Genomic DNA, 17,119 nt, shown 5'->3' on the forward strand with positions numbered 1-17,119 from the left:
TGGCAAGAGAGCCTAGTTCTTTGCCAGCAGTTCTCCAGTAACAAAATTAAACAGGTTTTGTTGGATTTTCAAGCTATTTGAAAACCTCTGTCTCAGCTGGCTCCAAATTTATGTTGTGAAAAAGGTAAAACAACACTAAGTGAATACTTTGCCTTCTGAGACACCTAAGCCAGAAGTGCCTGGTAATGGTATGTGCCAACTCCAGTGATGCCACACAAGGTCATAAGGGTATAAAAAAGTTAGCATTTGAAGAGATAATTGTATGACAGTCTTAAGTAAAATGACTTTTTATGTGACATTTTTGCCTGTGAGGCAGAAGGGTACAAATCCAAAGCAACTTCAGTAAATCAACCCAGTTGTTCCTACTTCACCTTCCACCAGCAAGAGTGAAAACCTGGGCAAGGCTGTCTTCCTCAGGCAATTAGGTCAGGCTTGCAGGAGAGCTGGTGTCCTCTTACCACATGTGATGTCAATGCAAAAAATTGCTCACTGGAGTGTATAAGACCTTCCTTGGGTTCTACAGGAAGTTTTACTCCACACACATAATGTTAAAATTAATTTGGCAAGTGAAAGATTGCTTTCAAACTAAACTGTATCTTTTTTCCTTTGGCTGTTTATACAAATTTCTATTCCTCTTCATGTCAGGCCTATTTCTTCAAGACTGCTACTTATCCTAGTGCTGCAGTTGCTGCATGCAATGCTCCCCAGCACCATCATAAATCCCTTCAGTTAGAGAGGTATATATGCAGGCAAAGCAGATTACTACAGTAGGCACTTTGTTCAACACGTTTATCAAAATAACATTAATCCACATAAATTTATCTAAGTTTTCAAATTCCATGTTATTTCTGTGTCCTATTCAATATTTAATTGTGGAACAAGGGGTGAGATGTTTTTCAGGTGTTGCCTAAACCTATGTTCAGAACACACTTGATCTGTACTCTCCATATTCAAATACTCTGCTAAGTATCTTTTACATTCTTTATCGTGGTCCCTTTTGTAATTTATAGTGCTATCCTGAATTGCCCACAGTTCTGTTTTAAGCTGAAAGCTGTCTCCAAAAACAGCCTGGTACTTTGGAAACAGTTAATTTTGTCTCATCTTGGCACCTTCCAGAACCAGGGCCAGGAGCTGGACTCAATGATCCTGATGGGTCCTTTGAACTCAGTATATTCCACGATTCTGTGAGAAACTTGCTTCATTTATAAGCTGTTATTTCCTAGCTTTCTACCAGAGCCTGATGTGCAGCAACTGTTGGGGTTTTTTGATTGTTTGTTTTTTTTTTTCTTCTGCCTTTAACAGTACCAAATTCAAAGTATTATGGTCTTGGAACACAGTTTCCATCTCTCCTGCTAATGCACTAGTGAGCATGCAAGCTATCTTGTGCCAATGCTGTACATATTGAATGTAGAGCAGCAAATGCAATAAAGCAAGAGCAAAAGTAATAAAGGCTTATTTGCTATTAAAATAATTTACTGATGACATAATGCACTAAGGCATATATAGAGACTTCCCTTCTAAGAGGATAAAATTTTGTACATTCACCTGCAGCTGAAGTTGGGTAAGACCTTCAGAAGTGAGGCCGATGTCATCTGCATCAGTTTATCCAAACCACATTTGTTTGAGATAGTTTTGGGCAGAACCATAATTCACACGGGTACCCCTCCACTTTCAAAATGCCTTAACCTTACTTCCAAATCTGTATATTGTTTCAGCATCACCTAGGAACTGATCTTTGTTTGATTAACTGTTTCTTTACTGATACCAGATCTGCCAGAGCTTCAAGCCACAAGTCAGCATTTAACCATCAGTGATTTTTTTTTTTTTTCAAAACATGAAGTTACTCCATACCTGAGAAGTTTTCATCTTCCAAACTAGCCCAGAGTGGTTCCGTTAGAGAGAAAAAGCTCATTGACTGAATTCAGACATCAGAATTTTACTTTTTTTTTTTCTTTGCAAATTAATTTAATTTTGGGGTGGTGGATAAGAATTCCACCCTTGTGAAGAAATTAGAGCCCTTTCAAACACTCTGAAGGTACAGCCATGACACACATATTAAATTCTGGACACAATTACTTTAAAAGTTCTTTCTTTTGGTAGACATGAATGTTTGATTTAATAGTTCTTTCATCAAATCATTGCCTGCTTCTCTCAAAAAACCTAGATAAAAGCAGAACATAAAAGGGTGGCAAAGCAGATGCTCAAAATAAGCATCACCTTGTTTTCTCAGCACAGGACATCAAGTAAGATACTCACAGCATGGTAGTCTTTAAGTGATGCCTGAGGAACATTTCTCCCCTGGGGGAAACCAAGATACTTCAAATGGGTGTTAAATAAACATTCTCTGGATTTTTGATGGTCTAAGGCAAAGGCATACAATACATATTTTGGCAAACAAGCGAATGTCCATCATGCATGGGCATCATAAATGCCCTATGTCTTAAAACTGCTGGTCAGGACTGCAGATGTAAATTTCCCAACTTCAACTGCTTTTCACAGCCCCTTTTTGTTTTCTTAGGGGAAACCTTAATGGAGTCACAGTATAAAACCCCTCAAGATTAACAACATGAGCTGAAAACATCTTTTTGATATCTGAAGCTGGACCTTCTAAGCTTAGCAAGAACACTCATAAATTAGTTATAAAAATAGAAGGATCTTAATAGGGCTAATTAAATAATCTGACTTGTTCAAGCTGGTTGATAATGTTCATCATATAGGCTGATACTCTGTCCTGAACAGCCCTCTTAAGTCATCAAAAACAGGGAGCAGATCATCGCCAAGTGCTAATGCACGCTTCTGTCCCCTTGCTGAGCTTAAGGAATATCTATCTATAGAGAGAGCTGTGGAAGGTCTAATTGTTCCAACTCAAGGGGTTGCACCATGTTCTTTAATCACTAACTGTGGGAACATCGTTTACAAAAGGATGAAATTATGCAGATTATGCATCATTTAATGTCCCTAATTTATGCAAAATATTTAAAAATTTATTTAGCTCAGAACTGCACATCCAGTTTGTATAATACCGCTTTCCTCCAGTGGCCTTAGTCCTTGATAAATGCCTACTAGGAAACTGGCTTTCCACATGAAAACATGTTTTTTGTGGCTGGGGGGATCAGTTTTGTTTAATATTTTTTCTGGTTTTTTTTCTTCTGTTAGGAACAACAGGAATTAGGATTTCTTTTTTCTTTTGTTAGGAACAATTAGGAACAATAAATAATTTTACTGAAAATCTTTCCATTTTTAATGGGATACAAATTCAACTGGTTGATAATTTTAAATAAATACCCTCAGACACAGCAGGTGCTGGTGTGATAAAAGATATCCCCACAAACTCTGCTTTCCCATCTCACCTCACAATAATGCTTTCCAGGGTTTTAACTTGAAGCCTTGCTTTTATTGCAAGGATTGCAAAAAGGTAATGAAATCTGTTTTCACTACTGTAAGATCAAAACTAGGGACTTATAAATTTTGAGATGCACACAAGCAGTTGTATTTACATAATGCAGGTGTGGCTTAGAAGCAGCATCTTTCAGGCTAGATTACACACAGAAGGCCACGGCAAATCTAAGCCTTTGTTCACCTCTGAGCCTGCTGTATTAACAAAACTTCCTAAATGACTAGACCAAGCATCAGCAGCTTCAACGGGCAGTACAAGAAGGCCTCCTTACCTTACATATCATCTTCAGCTACTGGTTTGTGTGTGTAAAGTGGAGTTAATTTGGCTTCCTTAAGTGATGTTTTTCCATGGACTCAATGAGGAAGTACAAGAGTAACCATTTTTAAAAAGGTAAACCCTTCTACCAAGGAATGCTGACAAAGCAGAGGATTTAAGAAATTATGCTTTAACTGTTATTCCAGAATTACATCCCAAATACAAGCCTGTGTAAACCCTACGCGCTTCCTGATTGTGTGTATAATATGCTCACTCCCTGTTTAAGCTACATTTAATGAACATGAATGATTTGCATTGCACTTCTCCTCAAACTATTTTCATTTTCTACACAGTTTGAGCATGGATAGGTACAGAATCTGTTGTATTTTATTTGTTTACCCAGTTTCAGTAATCTTCTCAAGAAACATTAAGACACTTATTTCCAAAGCCTGATGGAATAAATTACTGCCCACGTTCATTAACAGAAAGAAAGCCATATACAGGGAAATGCTAACCCAGTGAATAAATACAATTTTATGGCATTAGCTGATAACACAGAACCTCCGCCTAATGTCTTTAAAGCAATTATTTTACCTTATGAACTCCTTAATGGCATGTAACCTACTTCATCCTCTAAAAACCTTTTCATTTCTCCCTGATACAGAAATTACATATAGCATGCTAAAATAAAAATTAAGAAAAATGCCACAGTACTGCCAGATCTTGGAAGTTTTTCTGGTAGTTGAAATTCAGCACTTTGCAGCCAAATGAAGCAGTCAGGAGAGTATCACTCAGGGAGCTAAATTGCTGACTTCATGCAATTTCCTTGGAAAAAGGAAAAAAAGACACTGATGGAACTGCATGTAAGACCTCACCAGCTCAACCATGGCTGTCTCAGACAGACCCTCACCTCTCCCAGTTACGCACCTTGGTGCTTTTGATTACAGGAAAATTTGTAAGTACCTTTAAGGGTCAAAAAGGGTTCAGCACCAGCAGGACAACCACTATCTCTAAGCTCTTATTTCTATTTTTTTTTTTTCTTTGTTAATTAAATAATGGAATAGTGCTGAACCCTCCTTAAAGAGTTTGCACTTAAATCCAGGGCAGGCACATCACAAAATATTTTCCCTGGAAATCTCCACTATTCCCTGAACTTACAGTTACATGATTTTAAGGGTGGGGGAAACAAGTTAATAATATATTCCTAAGAAGCTGCTCTTACCACTGGTGCTTTCCCATGTTACATATATGAATTTAGTCCAAATAAAGTCCAAATAAACAAGATCAACTAAAGAGAATTTTGGAGGATAAGTGCAATTCCACAAAATCACATTTCTACTACTGAGAATTGAATTATGCTAAAAAAAAAGAACAACTACTTTGTTTATCATAACTTATCTGTCTCAGGAAATGCTCAGGTCTTTCATTATCTGCTGGCCGAGGGACAGAGGTGCACTGATCAGTGTTCCTTGGGTACAGACAGAGGCATTAAAAGGAGCCAAATACACCTGAACAAAATTATAGGGACTGGTTTTGTCCCAAAAAAAAAAAAAAAAATTGTCCTAAATTTCTGTGTTTTGTCCGAAACATTTTGTCCCAAACTCTGAAATCTATTACTATCTTACAGTATTCTTTAAAAAAACAAAAAAACAAGCAAATAACTTATCTTTCAAGCATGGAAAATTTGATGTAATGCCAAGCTTTACCTATAAATAAGTTTTAAAGGTTTGGTTTATATGACTTCATAGCCAATGCTATGATGAGCACATGTTTATTGAGGACCTCCCGAGTGTTTTTCAGTATATTTCTGTACAGAAGTAAATGGCCATTTGTGCAGTATAGTTCCCACCCATTTTCCCTTCCCATTTCCCCTGTGTTGTCAACTGACTTCTTTAACACTTATATGATTTTAGTCATAAAATACTATAAGTGCAAAAAATGGTTTATCGAAATTTTGTTAAGGTCTTAGAGATGGGAGAGGGAAAGGACATTATACTAGGATGCTAATTAGATGGAAAAGGGTGCTATTGTATGCTGCAGGGAGATTTCCCTTGTTTCACTGAAAGGAAAAAAAAACCCCAAGCTTCTACAATCTCAGCTATTTTGACAAAAGGACCTATGGAGCTGCTCATGCAAGAAACACATCTTGTTCCCAAAGCAACCACACCACGTTGGGAAGGGAGGGAAAGAGAGTGTCTCTCTTTGATAGGGATTTGAAGGTGATATCCTGTGTTTCATGAAGGAGCACCCTGCTGGTACAGTCAGTATAAGTTGGGTTGTCTTACTATCCATTTTAAACTCAATGCTGGTATTGCTGCAAAACTTGAGAGCAAAGCAACCGCATCTCAGGGACTTCAAATAAACCCCCAAACAAATCAAAAAAACAACCAACCCTACAAAATCCTCAAAAAGCACCTATCAAAGTGATTTCAATCCAGTGATCTGGTACACAGTAAAAGGATGTAAGCTGTTCTAATCCCACTCTTTGAGCTCCTCCAGGCTCCAGCTCCTGTTGCCATGGCCCAGCTGACACCTCCTGCAAAGGACTGGAGCCTCACAGCCCAGCAGTGCCTCCTGCACGGCCTGACGGCTGCTGGCTGTGCGTTTACACACTGCAAAAACAGCTTGGGAGGCGAGGAGCATGAGCGGCACCCATCCCAGTCCGGGAGGTTTTATTACAACGAGTTCAGCTCCAGGCAGGCTGCTGCCATCAGCATATTTCTGACAGGTATTTTATTTTTCCTCACAGAATGCCTAACACTACTGAAAGCACCCACTGCTACATTAGATACTGCTGGTTTATTTAAATAAAATAAAATAAAATTTTAAATTACCTACTGTTCTCCTTTGTGCTAATAAAGACTGACTTTATCCTTCAGTATAATCCCACCAAATCAATTAAAACGTGTTCAGCAGGTTGAAAGGATACTAGTGAAGTATTAACACAAGCCTGGGTTGGATTATGCAAAATTTTTGCAGCAATTGACTGATGCAAAGATTCCTGTGGCAATACTTTCAGGAAAAGAAAATAAATCTAACTCTTCAAAATGTTTCTTACTCTGTTTTGCTCAGCAGCTCTAGGAAGTTATTAGGTCAAATCCCCACAACACTGACCTCTTTCTGAGGTTTGCAAGTCAGTATGTGAGTGATGAGTGAAGTTTCCCATAGTCGTTCATGGAAATCTCTGAAGTGCTGCTATAAACTGGTGCTTAAGGATATTAAATAGGAAAATGTCTTAAAACAGAAGCAGCTCATGTTTGGGTATGCTTGGGTGCATCACTGTCAGCTGAGGAACCCATCTAGGACATTCCTGTGCCTTCCCAGGAATGAAGCAGAATTCCTGAGGATAGGGAAATGAACCATTCTAGGTGTCAATGGGGGCTTGGAAACCTGCCAAGGCATGTGCTCCCATGTCTCACAACCAGCTAAAATGGCACTACAGAGGGGAAAAAAAGAAGTTCCCATGCTGATAAGGATATCCAGCAGGTGCTCTTATTTATGCTAGGTCTGGTCAGTAGACAGTCAATACTGCTTCCTTTGCAAAAAAAAAAAAAAAATTATGATAAACTTTCATCTGTCAAACAAGCCAGGGATTGTGTTTTCTAGTGCTTTCACATTTGTAGGAAGCTGCCTCTGACATCTCCCCCCAGGGCTTGATCATACAACGAAGGAAAAATAGAGAATTTTAAAGACACTGGCAAGCGTTTGGTCTTTCAAAATGTCATCGTTAATCTCCACATCATCCAGCCTGCTCAGTAATCAAGATAGAGGAACTGTACAAGTGCAAATTAGTGTCACTTATGTCCTGAAAACAAGTAAGAATTAGGATATGGAATAAGTATGCCCAAAAACAACATCAGATTTATTCTTCATGATCAGATGAGAGATTTACTGAAGTTTATTTCACCTTACACAGAAAAAAGCCCCAAACAAACATGAAGATATCTCTATGACATTTACCATCTGGCTGAGCAGGTTAGTGCTGTATTAAATGGATGCTGTACAGGATCAATAGCAGTGAGAAAAGGGAAGCAAGGAGTGGTCCTGAGCTCCTACAGCCATTTTCAAACACTTCCAAGATAGAAGACCCGTCTTCTGCAAGATTATTTTTTTTTTTCTTTTGGGTCCGTTAACAGAAAAATTAGCAGAAGCACTAGGGTTTTTTTAGGACATTATGCATCCCATTGACCTCATATGAGTGAACAGAACAGATTTATGGGGAGTCACCTGTTCAGATGCAGCACAGACATCTAAAAGCAGCTCTGTTATCAATCCCAGGATGTCACATGCCAGCCTGTAACATCTCTCTCCTTCACAGGAGGGCAGTGGCACTGTGAGCCCACGGGTAAGCAACTTCAGCACGGGACTCAGAGAGCACATGAAAAACTGCCAATGTTTCCCTGAACCACTGAAGCACAACAGGGAAGCAGCCGATTTATACGTGGGCCCTAGGAAGTTGTCCAAGACCATTAAACTCCTATTCTTCTGGGAGCTGACCCAGATTTGACTATTACTGTAACGGTAAAAAAAAAAAAAACACTCGCTACTTAATACCTGCGGTATACGATTATATGCTGATGATGCAGGCGCCTTGAACACTGTGAAGTGTGGGGGTATTTGTCGTTAAATCAATGGTTTTGCAGGAGTAATCATTGTATTTGCCTAGGAAAAACCCCAGTATTTCCTATATGGAGCAAAGCAACAGTGTTAATTGCAGGTATTTCATATTAGAAGAAAATTAGCAGGAAAAGAAAAACAAGCACCACTTCGGCCGACTCCTCCAACCATAGTGATCAACGTACATATTCCAACTTTATTTTTAAAAACTGAAAATATTCTGTGTCCAGAACAGTCTTTTTAAAAAATGTGCTTTGTAAGGTCTTTTTTAACATTCTTCCTTTACTAATGATTTTTAAATGTTCTTCTAATCAGCTTGAAAGGGACCAGTAATTTTTGGCTCAGCTGTAGCAGCAATAGAAGGAATCAGCACAACATGCCAGAGGAATGTGAATGCACTAACCAGATATGAAGTCAGCTACGCAATACTGAAATCCATGCAAGTCTGCATCAGATTGTCTAACACTGCAGAATTTGTGATATTTACTCTGCCATTCAAGAACACTCTTTACATGACACTTACCCTGATCTCTCAAAACCACATATTACATACACAGCCATAGTGCAAATGGGAACATTAGTGCTCTTAATCTATTCTCCATTTTCTTTGAAAGCATAATGTATAATAATAATTTTATACATAATTAATAAATGTGATTATAAATATAATTATATGTTATATTAATAAACATAATTGTAAATTTATGTAGTTTTTCCTTTTAAATTACATTTCATTAATCTTTGTCCTTTAAAATAAAGATACAAGCATATGGCCAGATATTTTTCTGTATACAGCATCATCGTTTCCATGATAAAATTAATAGGTCTTCCAAGCAGTTTTTGCTAAGCAGCCAAAAGTAAAGAGTGAGCAAATTACAACACTAATACCAATTTATTAAGCTACTTTCAAATGCCTTCAGCTTCCCTTTTCTTTGTTTGCAGCATTAGAGGATCATTTGATAAAGCAAAACTGCAGATGTTCAGCCCTTTGTTTACTAAGGTAACTGCGGCTGAAAACAAAATAGAAGTGACAGCACCAGGGCTACCGCGCCTTGCCAGGAGCAACTATGTCCTGGAGCAGTTGCTGCTGGAGGAAATTAAACTATAGAAACTCTGAAGGATGACATTACTGGGGAGCTCTGCAATTCAGACTGGCAAGGAGGCAGGAGCGGGAGCCTTGGAAAGCTGCCACCACCTCCCTTCTATGAACCATGGTGTCCTTTTCCCACTATGCTGTTTTCTGGGCTGTACAATATGTTTTCTTAGAACTGCCACCCATATGGAGACTTGGACATGTTACACTAAGTCAGTCATACTGGCCACTCCTGGTATAAGCCAAGCCTGACACATTTATACCTCTGTCAGCACTAATTCTGCTGCTTTTTGAGGCGGTGACAAAACTCTGCTGTGTAGCAAGCAGAGGTTCATCATAGCTAAGTGAACATACTGTGGGTTCACAAGACAAATAAAAACTCTTTTTTTCAGCAAATTTCTATTTTTTAACTTTTTTAAAGCAGGTGCTTGTCGCCGCAGGCCCCCAGCCAGGTAGTAAATAGCACTGACTCCATGATTGCAGAATGCTGATCAATTGCTTTATTATATCAACCTATACTATATTATACTATAGTTATTAAGAGACTCAGTAACCCTTACAGCCAGTCCGATACAGCTTTGACCTAATTGGTCAATCAATCCAAACACCATCCAGTGTCCAGTTAAGAAATCACCCTTTGGTAAACAAATTTCCATGACACATTCCACATGTGCACAACAGCAGGTACAACAAGTGGAGGTAAGAATTCTTTCTCATTCTTTCTCTGATCTTCTCACAGCCTTTCCCCAGGAAAATGCCTGGGAAAGTCTGTGCCTGCTCTCTGTGGCCAGAGAGCTGCTGCCACAGATGCTTATGAAGGCAAATGCTACAATGCTTGGTCCTTAGGATTGCATTTTAAATAATAAAAGCTAAAAGGCTCCAATTGATCAAAGCTTTTTTTTTTTTTTTAATCAGATCAACTGTTTCACGCTGTTGAAAATAAGAGAACAAATCCAGGCAATATTTTCTATTTCCCAGTCCCACTCTTAGAAACAAGTGTGACATTTATAACAACAGTGTAAAAAGCTCATTAATACTGTACACTGACCTATTAATAAGGGTTATTGGCTTAACACAATAGGAGACATTCTCGTGGAAAACAGGCAAGGAAAGGAGAGAATAGCTCAAGATAAGCCACCTCTCCACAAACAGGCTCAAAGGATGAGATCATTAAATGACAGTGTTAAAAGTGTGCAACATTTTTCACCTTTTCTCTGCTCATTTCAAAACAAGCTTAAAACCACAGAATAAAAGCCCAGTGAACAACCCAGTATATTTTAAAAGGCAATTCTCTCTCAAAGGGCTGGTAGCAGGCAGGGAGTGGGAGAAAGGTTTATTTTAGTTGAGCTAATCTGACAGACTGGCACCTACTCAGAGGTGTTGGAAGACGTCTGGCGCATACACACACCCACCAAGAGCAGCACTAAACTCTTAAAGAAGACAGGGCTGCCTATGCATTAAGTTCCCTTTTTAAGTACTTCTCCCTAGAAGCTTTGTTCTTTCTTTTCAAAGAAATCATTTAAAGCAAGCTCCCAATAAATGTGCTCTGTGGGGGAGACACTTCCAACACTTCACCTTGGCGTTTGCCAAAACTAGCAAATGCTCAAGGCACCGTGCCTGGAAGCACCAAAAACAGTGAGAAATCACCTGCCTGCCAGATGTAGTGGGAGTCCATATTCACACCCCTGCGGCCTTCTAAAGCCATCCTTTAGCTTAAACAATTGTGGTTTGCTTGGGTTTTTTTCCTACCATAAACTTATGGAAAACAATCCTAGTCGCCCTCAGCTTATGATTTTCTAGGCTGATGCCAAGCTCTTCCAGGCCACTGGTAAAATGCTGGCTGATCCTTCCACCATTATCCTAATTATCCTTCCTTGACCTGTGGCTGTTTAAACTCATCTTCCTAAGCACAGATAGGACACCTTCATTCTTTACTGCTCCCAAATGGTGATGTTGAGCTTATAGAAGGAATTCATATCATCCATCCTTAAGTACACAACATTCTCCTGAAACCAATTAATGGCAGAGGAAAGCAATTCTTCTCACTTAATAATCCAGTCCTCCCCCGCCTTGCCAGTGTCTCTCAGCTTTGGAGTTGGCAAATTTATTTAGCAAGCTTTTAATTCTTCTGTAAAGGCTGCTAATGAAAATATTAAATAAAGCACGATTTGATCTTTGAGGAGCTCCAGCAGTACCTTCGCACAAACTTGCAGCGATAAAAAGGTTATCAAGAATGACAACATTGAAAGACTCCAGTCTTTAAAGGTATCTTAACCACCTCAAAAGCCCTTCTTGCATGAGACATGATTACCATGATGCAATCAAATTATGTCCAATTATCTCAAGTATTTTGAGCATTTGTGCCAGCCACCCACCCCAAAGAAAAACAGAAACTGAAATAACACTGTTTGACTTGCACAGATGCAGTAAGCCCAGTGACCACTTTTACTCAAACTAACCCAGAAAGAAGGTCATTGTCATCATCTCCGGGTTCCCCCCAAGATGTCCCTCTCATCCGCATGAAGATGCTTTCATCACGAAACAGCTTGCAAAGCACAGATCCCCTATGATATGATACTGCAATTAGCTAATTTCCTATACTGATATCTCTTATACAGTGAACAGCATTTTAATTAATTCTTTAAATATATATTCCTCCAATAGGTTGAACCTTAATTAAAATTAGAAGTGCCTGATAGCATCTTCTTATCTGGTTACAGACCCGTTTTTTTTAAATTTGCGGTGATGATATCGCAACCACATTAAAAGGAATACATATTATATTTTATGTTCTTTCAGTTCAGCATAACACTAAGAAAATTAATTCAATCTGCATTTACACTCACAGAATCTGTCTCCTGCTTCAGTAATAAATATTTTTGCTTTGTTTCAAACACAAGTTTTACAAAACTGTTTTAAACTTTGCCCTGGGCACGTCTCTGCCCACCAGAGATCTGCTGATGCTTAATCTCATATTTCATTAGTTATTGCTTAATTAGAACCCCATTTGAAAGAAGTTGAATAAAAATGGACCATTTAATTATTGTGAGACATGAAAGAGGCAGAAAGTTCTTTGTAATCCAAGCTGCTCCTCAGCAAGTTTTTATCGTGTTTATCACAGACATCAGACTTCACCGTCTATCTCTCTCAGCTCTGCATCTCCTGATGCAGCTCTTCAGTCAGCACATCTGCCACTACTCCTACATTCATCTTCACACAGCTCCCCTGGCATCGGGGAACACCACAATCTCATGGCTGGGAGACACATTCTTGCAGCCCAGGATCACCACCACCACCACTTCCCAGGCCTCACCCTGTGATTTACCACACTTTAAACTGAAAGACCAGCACAGCAAGCCGGTGAAAAACTCCAGCAAAATTGTTCAGCTGTGAGAAGCGCACAACTAAACAGAAGGTCTTTTCAAACCTAGCAGGGTTTATCACAGCTCTAAAACAAGCAGGGCTCCTTTGGTATTACCACTACCTGTAAATATTGATTAAAAAACTAAAAAAGTTTATCCTGAGTCCCTCTAAACTGACTTTTCTCTTTATAGCCAACCAATTAACAAAACCAGCAAGTTTACAATGCAAGTACAGAATGACCAAGTTAGTATCTATTACATGCACAACTAAACACCCAATTGTATCAGTATTTCCCCTTGTTCAGGAAGCATTTACACACGAACGCCAAATTACATTCTGTTTTCAGGCTTGGACATCCGAGTATAATTTCAGCTTCCCAATATAAACAAAATGTGCTCAAAACCTTCAATTTATTTGAGAAGCATTCACAAACTTCAGTCATGTCTGAAACCACTATTTGAAATGCTTATTCATGAATTGTAAATTGAATTGTTACTGCTCTGTATTATGCAAATAGCCAAATTCTAGCATTGTAACAGAAGCAATGAGCTTGTTATCCTGTCAGTCCTGCAAGCAGACAACTTCTTAGAACATCATTTCCAAAACTGCTTGTGTGCTCCCTTACCTGTACTAGTTTTGATACTAACAAAGGAATTACCACCAACTTAAATGAGATGAGTCACCCAACAATGAGCCCTTCTGAAAAGCCGACCATTATCTTTGACTTGGAATGCAAAGAACATCCTCATACTTATCAAAAATTCCTGTAAAAGCATTTATGTTAACAAACACAAGATATCCAGTGGAACTGAGAAACAGAAAAGTAAGATAGCAGGTATCAGGACTCTTGTTAAATAAGCATGACATGATGCATTCCATCAATGCAACCATTAGCTTTGCTTGGGTGTTGAACAACTAGTTTTAGTTAGATAAATTATATCGCTAAACAGTTGTATGTGAAAAATAGAGAGTACGTGCAACAGTCTTAAATTGAGATCATATATATCCCAACAGTCATCCTTTATGGAAAAATTATGCATATGGTGCGTGTGGGTGGACTGAAACCACAACGGGATGAGCGTTACCTCGTTGCATCTCCGTAACGCAGGCCAGGCTGGAGGGCTCAAAGGAGACAGGGTGCCTGTCAGATCCATCAGCACATAAATCAGAATATTGGTATCAGCAAGTTGAGTCACGTGCATCCCATTAAATCCTGTAGCGTTACCTCATCTCTGCAGCACTCAAGAAAGCCTTGTCAGACAGATGCTGCCTCCCACCTGCTCCCACTCAGGTAACGCCTTGCAGGTGGCAGGTGACTCGAGGACAGGCTGTGCCAGGGCATGCTGGCACCAAACCACACCAACTGGCACATCAGCCATGCTGACCGGCACATCCCACCACACCGACCAGCTGGGACACAGGATTCCCACCTCCCCAGGCCTGAGAGCGCCCAACAGCCAGTCAGGGATTTGCTCTGTGGAAGATGCAGCCCCAGAGGATAGATGTGCTTTCCACAACAGACAATGTGATGACAGACCTCCCACACCACCAGGGAAAAGGCTGCAGTCCTAATCCCTCTGTTACTACAGCACGGAGCCTCCTGGCCTGGCTGGAGTGCAAGGCAGGAATCAATCCAGGAATAGTGCTGGAAGCAAACAGGATTGTGAAAGCAGGAACATATCTGAGCCCTCAGTCCATGCTATTTCATGCCAGAGCACTTAGCATCATGTTTGCTTAAATTCAATTCTTTTCTTTACCTCATTTAAACTGACTTCATTTTACAAAGAAAAGCTCAATTTTAATGTATTTCTTTATTCCTTCCCACAGCATTATGCTACTTTCTTTACAACTTGTATTAGAGAGCAGCTTCCCATATCTGTGCATTTTTTTGTTCAAGACAGACGTTTCAAACACATCTTGTTGTTGAATGGAAATAGGGAAGAGTTATACTCTAGTGTCTTTGGATAGGAAAACACTGACAGTGTTTGCATGCTGCAGCTGAAAACAATATACTGATGAAGCATCAAGGGGTGTTTCCCATCAGCAGAGAGGAGCATGGAGCAGAAATAAGGCTCAGACAGAAAGAAAGGAATTGATTTGGAACTTGAGGAGCCACCTCTGTTTCCTCTCATTTTTCACAGCTATAAATTAGATATTCATCTCCATAACTGATTCGGGGGGCTGCTTTAAAAGCTGCTAACAGGGTCTGCACAGCTTGCAGGCTTATGCATGTCATACATGAATAGAGTCACCACCATCATTAAACCCACAGCATCATTAGAAGTACCATACAAATTATGTTGCAAAAAAATGGTATTTGAATATATTTTTCTTTCTGAAATATCAACACATGCAGAGCTGGCCTGCAATCTAAATGAAACCAAGGGAGTGCTTCCTCTTAAAATGCACTGATACTGCTTGAGTGAAAAGCTTGCTGCTGATGGGTTTTATGTGCATCTAAGCTGAGCCAAGTGAGCTCAAGACAATCTAGCAATTCTACCATTTACCATGCTGCAGTAAAATAAGGCTTTTTGCTTCTTCCTAATTATATTCTCAGACTGCCAACAGACTTATCTATTTCCACTACCTATAAATGACAATGCTGTTGTAATATTTCGTAATGTATTTCCAAATGATAAAAAAAAAAACAACCAATGAAAAGGAACAGTAAACACAGAATAAGAGGCTACTGTCCATGCTTCCACAAACACTTGAGCCAAGTGTACTTACACACCAGCATAAATCAAACAGGCACAATCCAATTTAAATACAAGTCCTGCAAGGCTTTTTCATTAATGTATGGTTTATGCTTTTGTCATCTTTTGACTAATTTTATTACATAATACTGAGAGATTTACTATATTACATTACATTACAGTTCAGTTAGTCATAACAGAATTGAAAAAGTTAATTTTGTTTCTCTGTTTCAGAAGCTGGAGAGTATATTATGTCATACTGGTTTTCAATCAGTACATTCTTCTGAAATTCCTCTTTTGTTTCCTCTTCCCATTTCACATTAATACACCTCCTGAATACTAGTGCTGTTTTAAAAGGCATACCAAAGAATGCTTCCATACTTCTACATGCTGCCTCTCAAAAAAATCAGATCTTTAAGTTTTTTAGTTTCTTCTCTATTTTGCTCCATCTCATTTTTTCAGGGTCTCTGGTTAAGCAGTAATAGCTCAGCAGTTCAGCATTGACCTCACAGAAGAAAAGATAAAGGGCCACACTGCCTTCATATTTCCCTTACTTGAAACAGCAAAGTAATTCCACTTAAATTGGGGAGATACATTTATAGCCCATTTTTGAAGATGGGAATATAATTCTGGTGGGCTTTTACTAGCTTTTTGTCTTTTTTTATTGTCTTCCTTAAACAGCTGCTACTGAACACCATCAGAGGCAGGATGATGCTCTGCCCTGAGATGGCTGCACTTGGGAATGAATCACCACAGAAGAGCAGCACTACTAGGAATAAACCCAATGCTGAACATTATGTGTGCACTAATTTCCATTTCTCTGTTTAAATGGGTTTCTTCTTAGTTTTATTCTTAAGTATCTTATTGAAATATCTTACTTCCTCAGTACCAATATACAAGAGGACCCTGCCAGAGTACAGAAAATTGTCCACAGCAAAGGCTTCTGTGCCTACATCATCAAACTAGTATTGCTTAGAAATTTCAATCTACTGTCCCAGCTGTTAATGAAAAAAAGAGGTTGTGGCCCAGAAGACTGTGTAATGCACACAAGAACAGAAAAAACTGAACAATAGGAAGACAACCATTATTACAGTATGCGGCACATACAGCATGACACAGGTCAAAACACATTGTAAAAAATGTAAGTCATGTTACTGATAAAAACACCTTCCACAACACACATCGGATAATATACCTATTATTAGGGATTTTCTACCTTTTTATTTGCAACTCATTTTAAAAGGACTGCTCGGGGAGTGCTGCTGCTGGTTCCAGACTAATTACCTCCAGATTGTGTCGGATTTTCCCATACCCAGAGACAAGTGGCATGCTGAATTTGGTCATGCTAAGGAGTTTCCATCAGCTGTTTCATAACCACTTTGAGAAACTTATATGGATGCAATTATGACTTTACTGCAAAGTTGTTGGTTTGTTTTTTTTTTAAACATCGGACCACAAAAATCATGTTCCTCATTCAATTCCCATTGGAGTAAATAGAATGGTTTCAATAGACTTTAATGACTTCTGAATGAGGTTTCATAAAAAATTGAAAAATAAATCTCTTCAGTGAGGTTAATCTCTTATTCTTAAAGCTTGCACATCAAAGAAATCCAGCGTTGCACAGGATTGCTGCACACTAAGTCCAATAGATGGCTATATGATAGTCATAGTCTGAAATGAACAATACTTACATAAAAC

General features: G+C 39.0%; 1 protein-coding gene across 6 annotated transcripts in view; it reads right to left on the bottom strand.

Annotated features, from left to right (window-relative positions):
* MACROD2 (mono-ADP ribosylhydrolase 2) overlaps nt 1–17,119 on the bottom strand; it is an 852,188-nt gene that overhangs the window by 753,463 nt on the left and 81,606 nt on the right. The window lies entirely within an intron of this gene.

Source organism: Vidua chalybeata, chromosome 3, assembly GCF_026979565.1.
Source record: "Vidua chalybeata isolate OUT-0048 chromosome 3, bVidCha1 merged haplotype, whole genome shotgun sequence".
Taxonomy (NCBI): domain Eukaryota; kingdom Metazoa; phylum Chordata; class Aves; order Passeriformes; family Viduidae; genus Vidua; species Vidua chalybeata.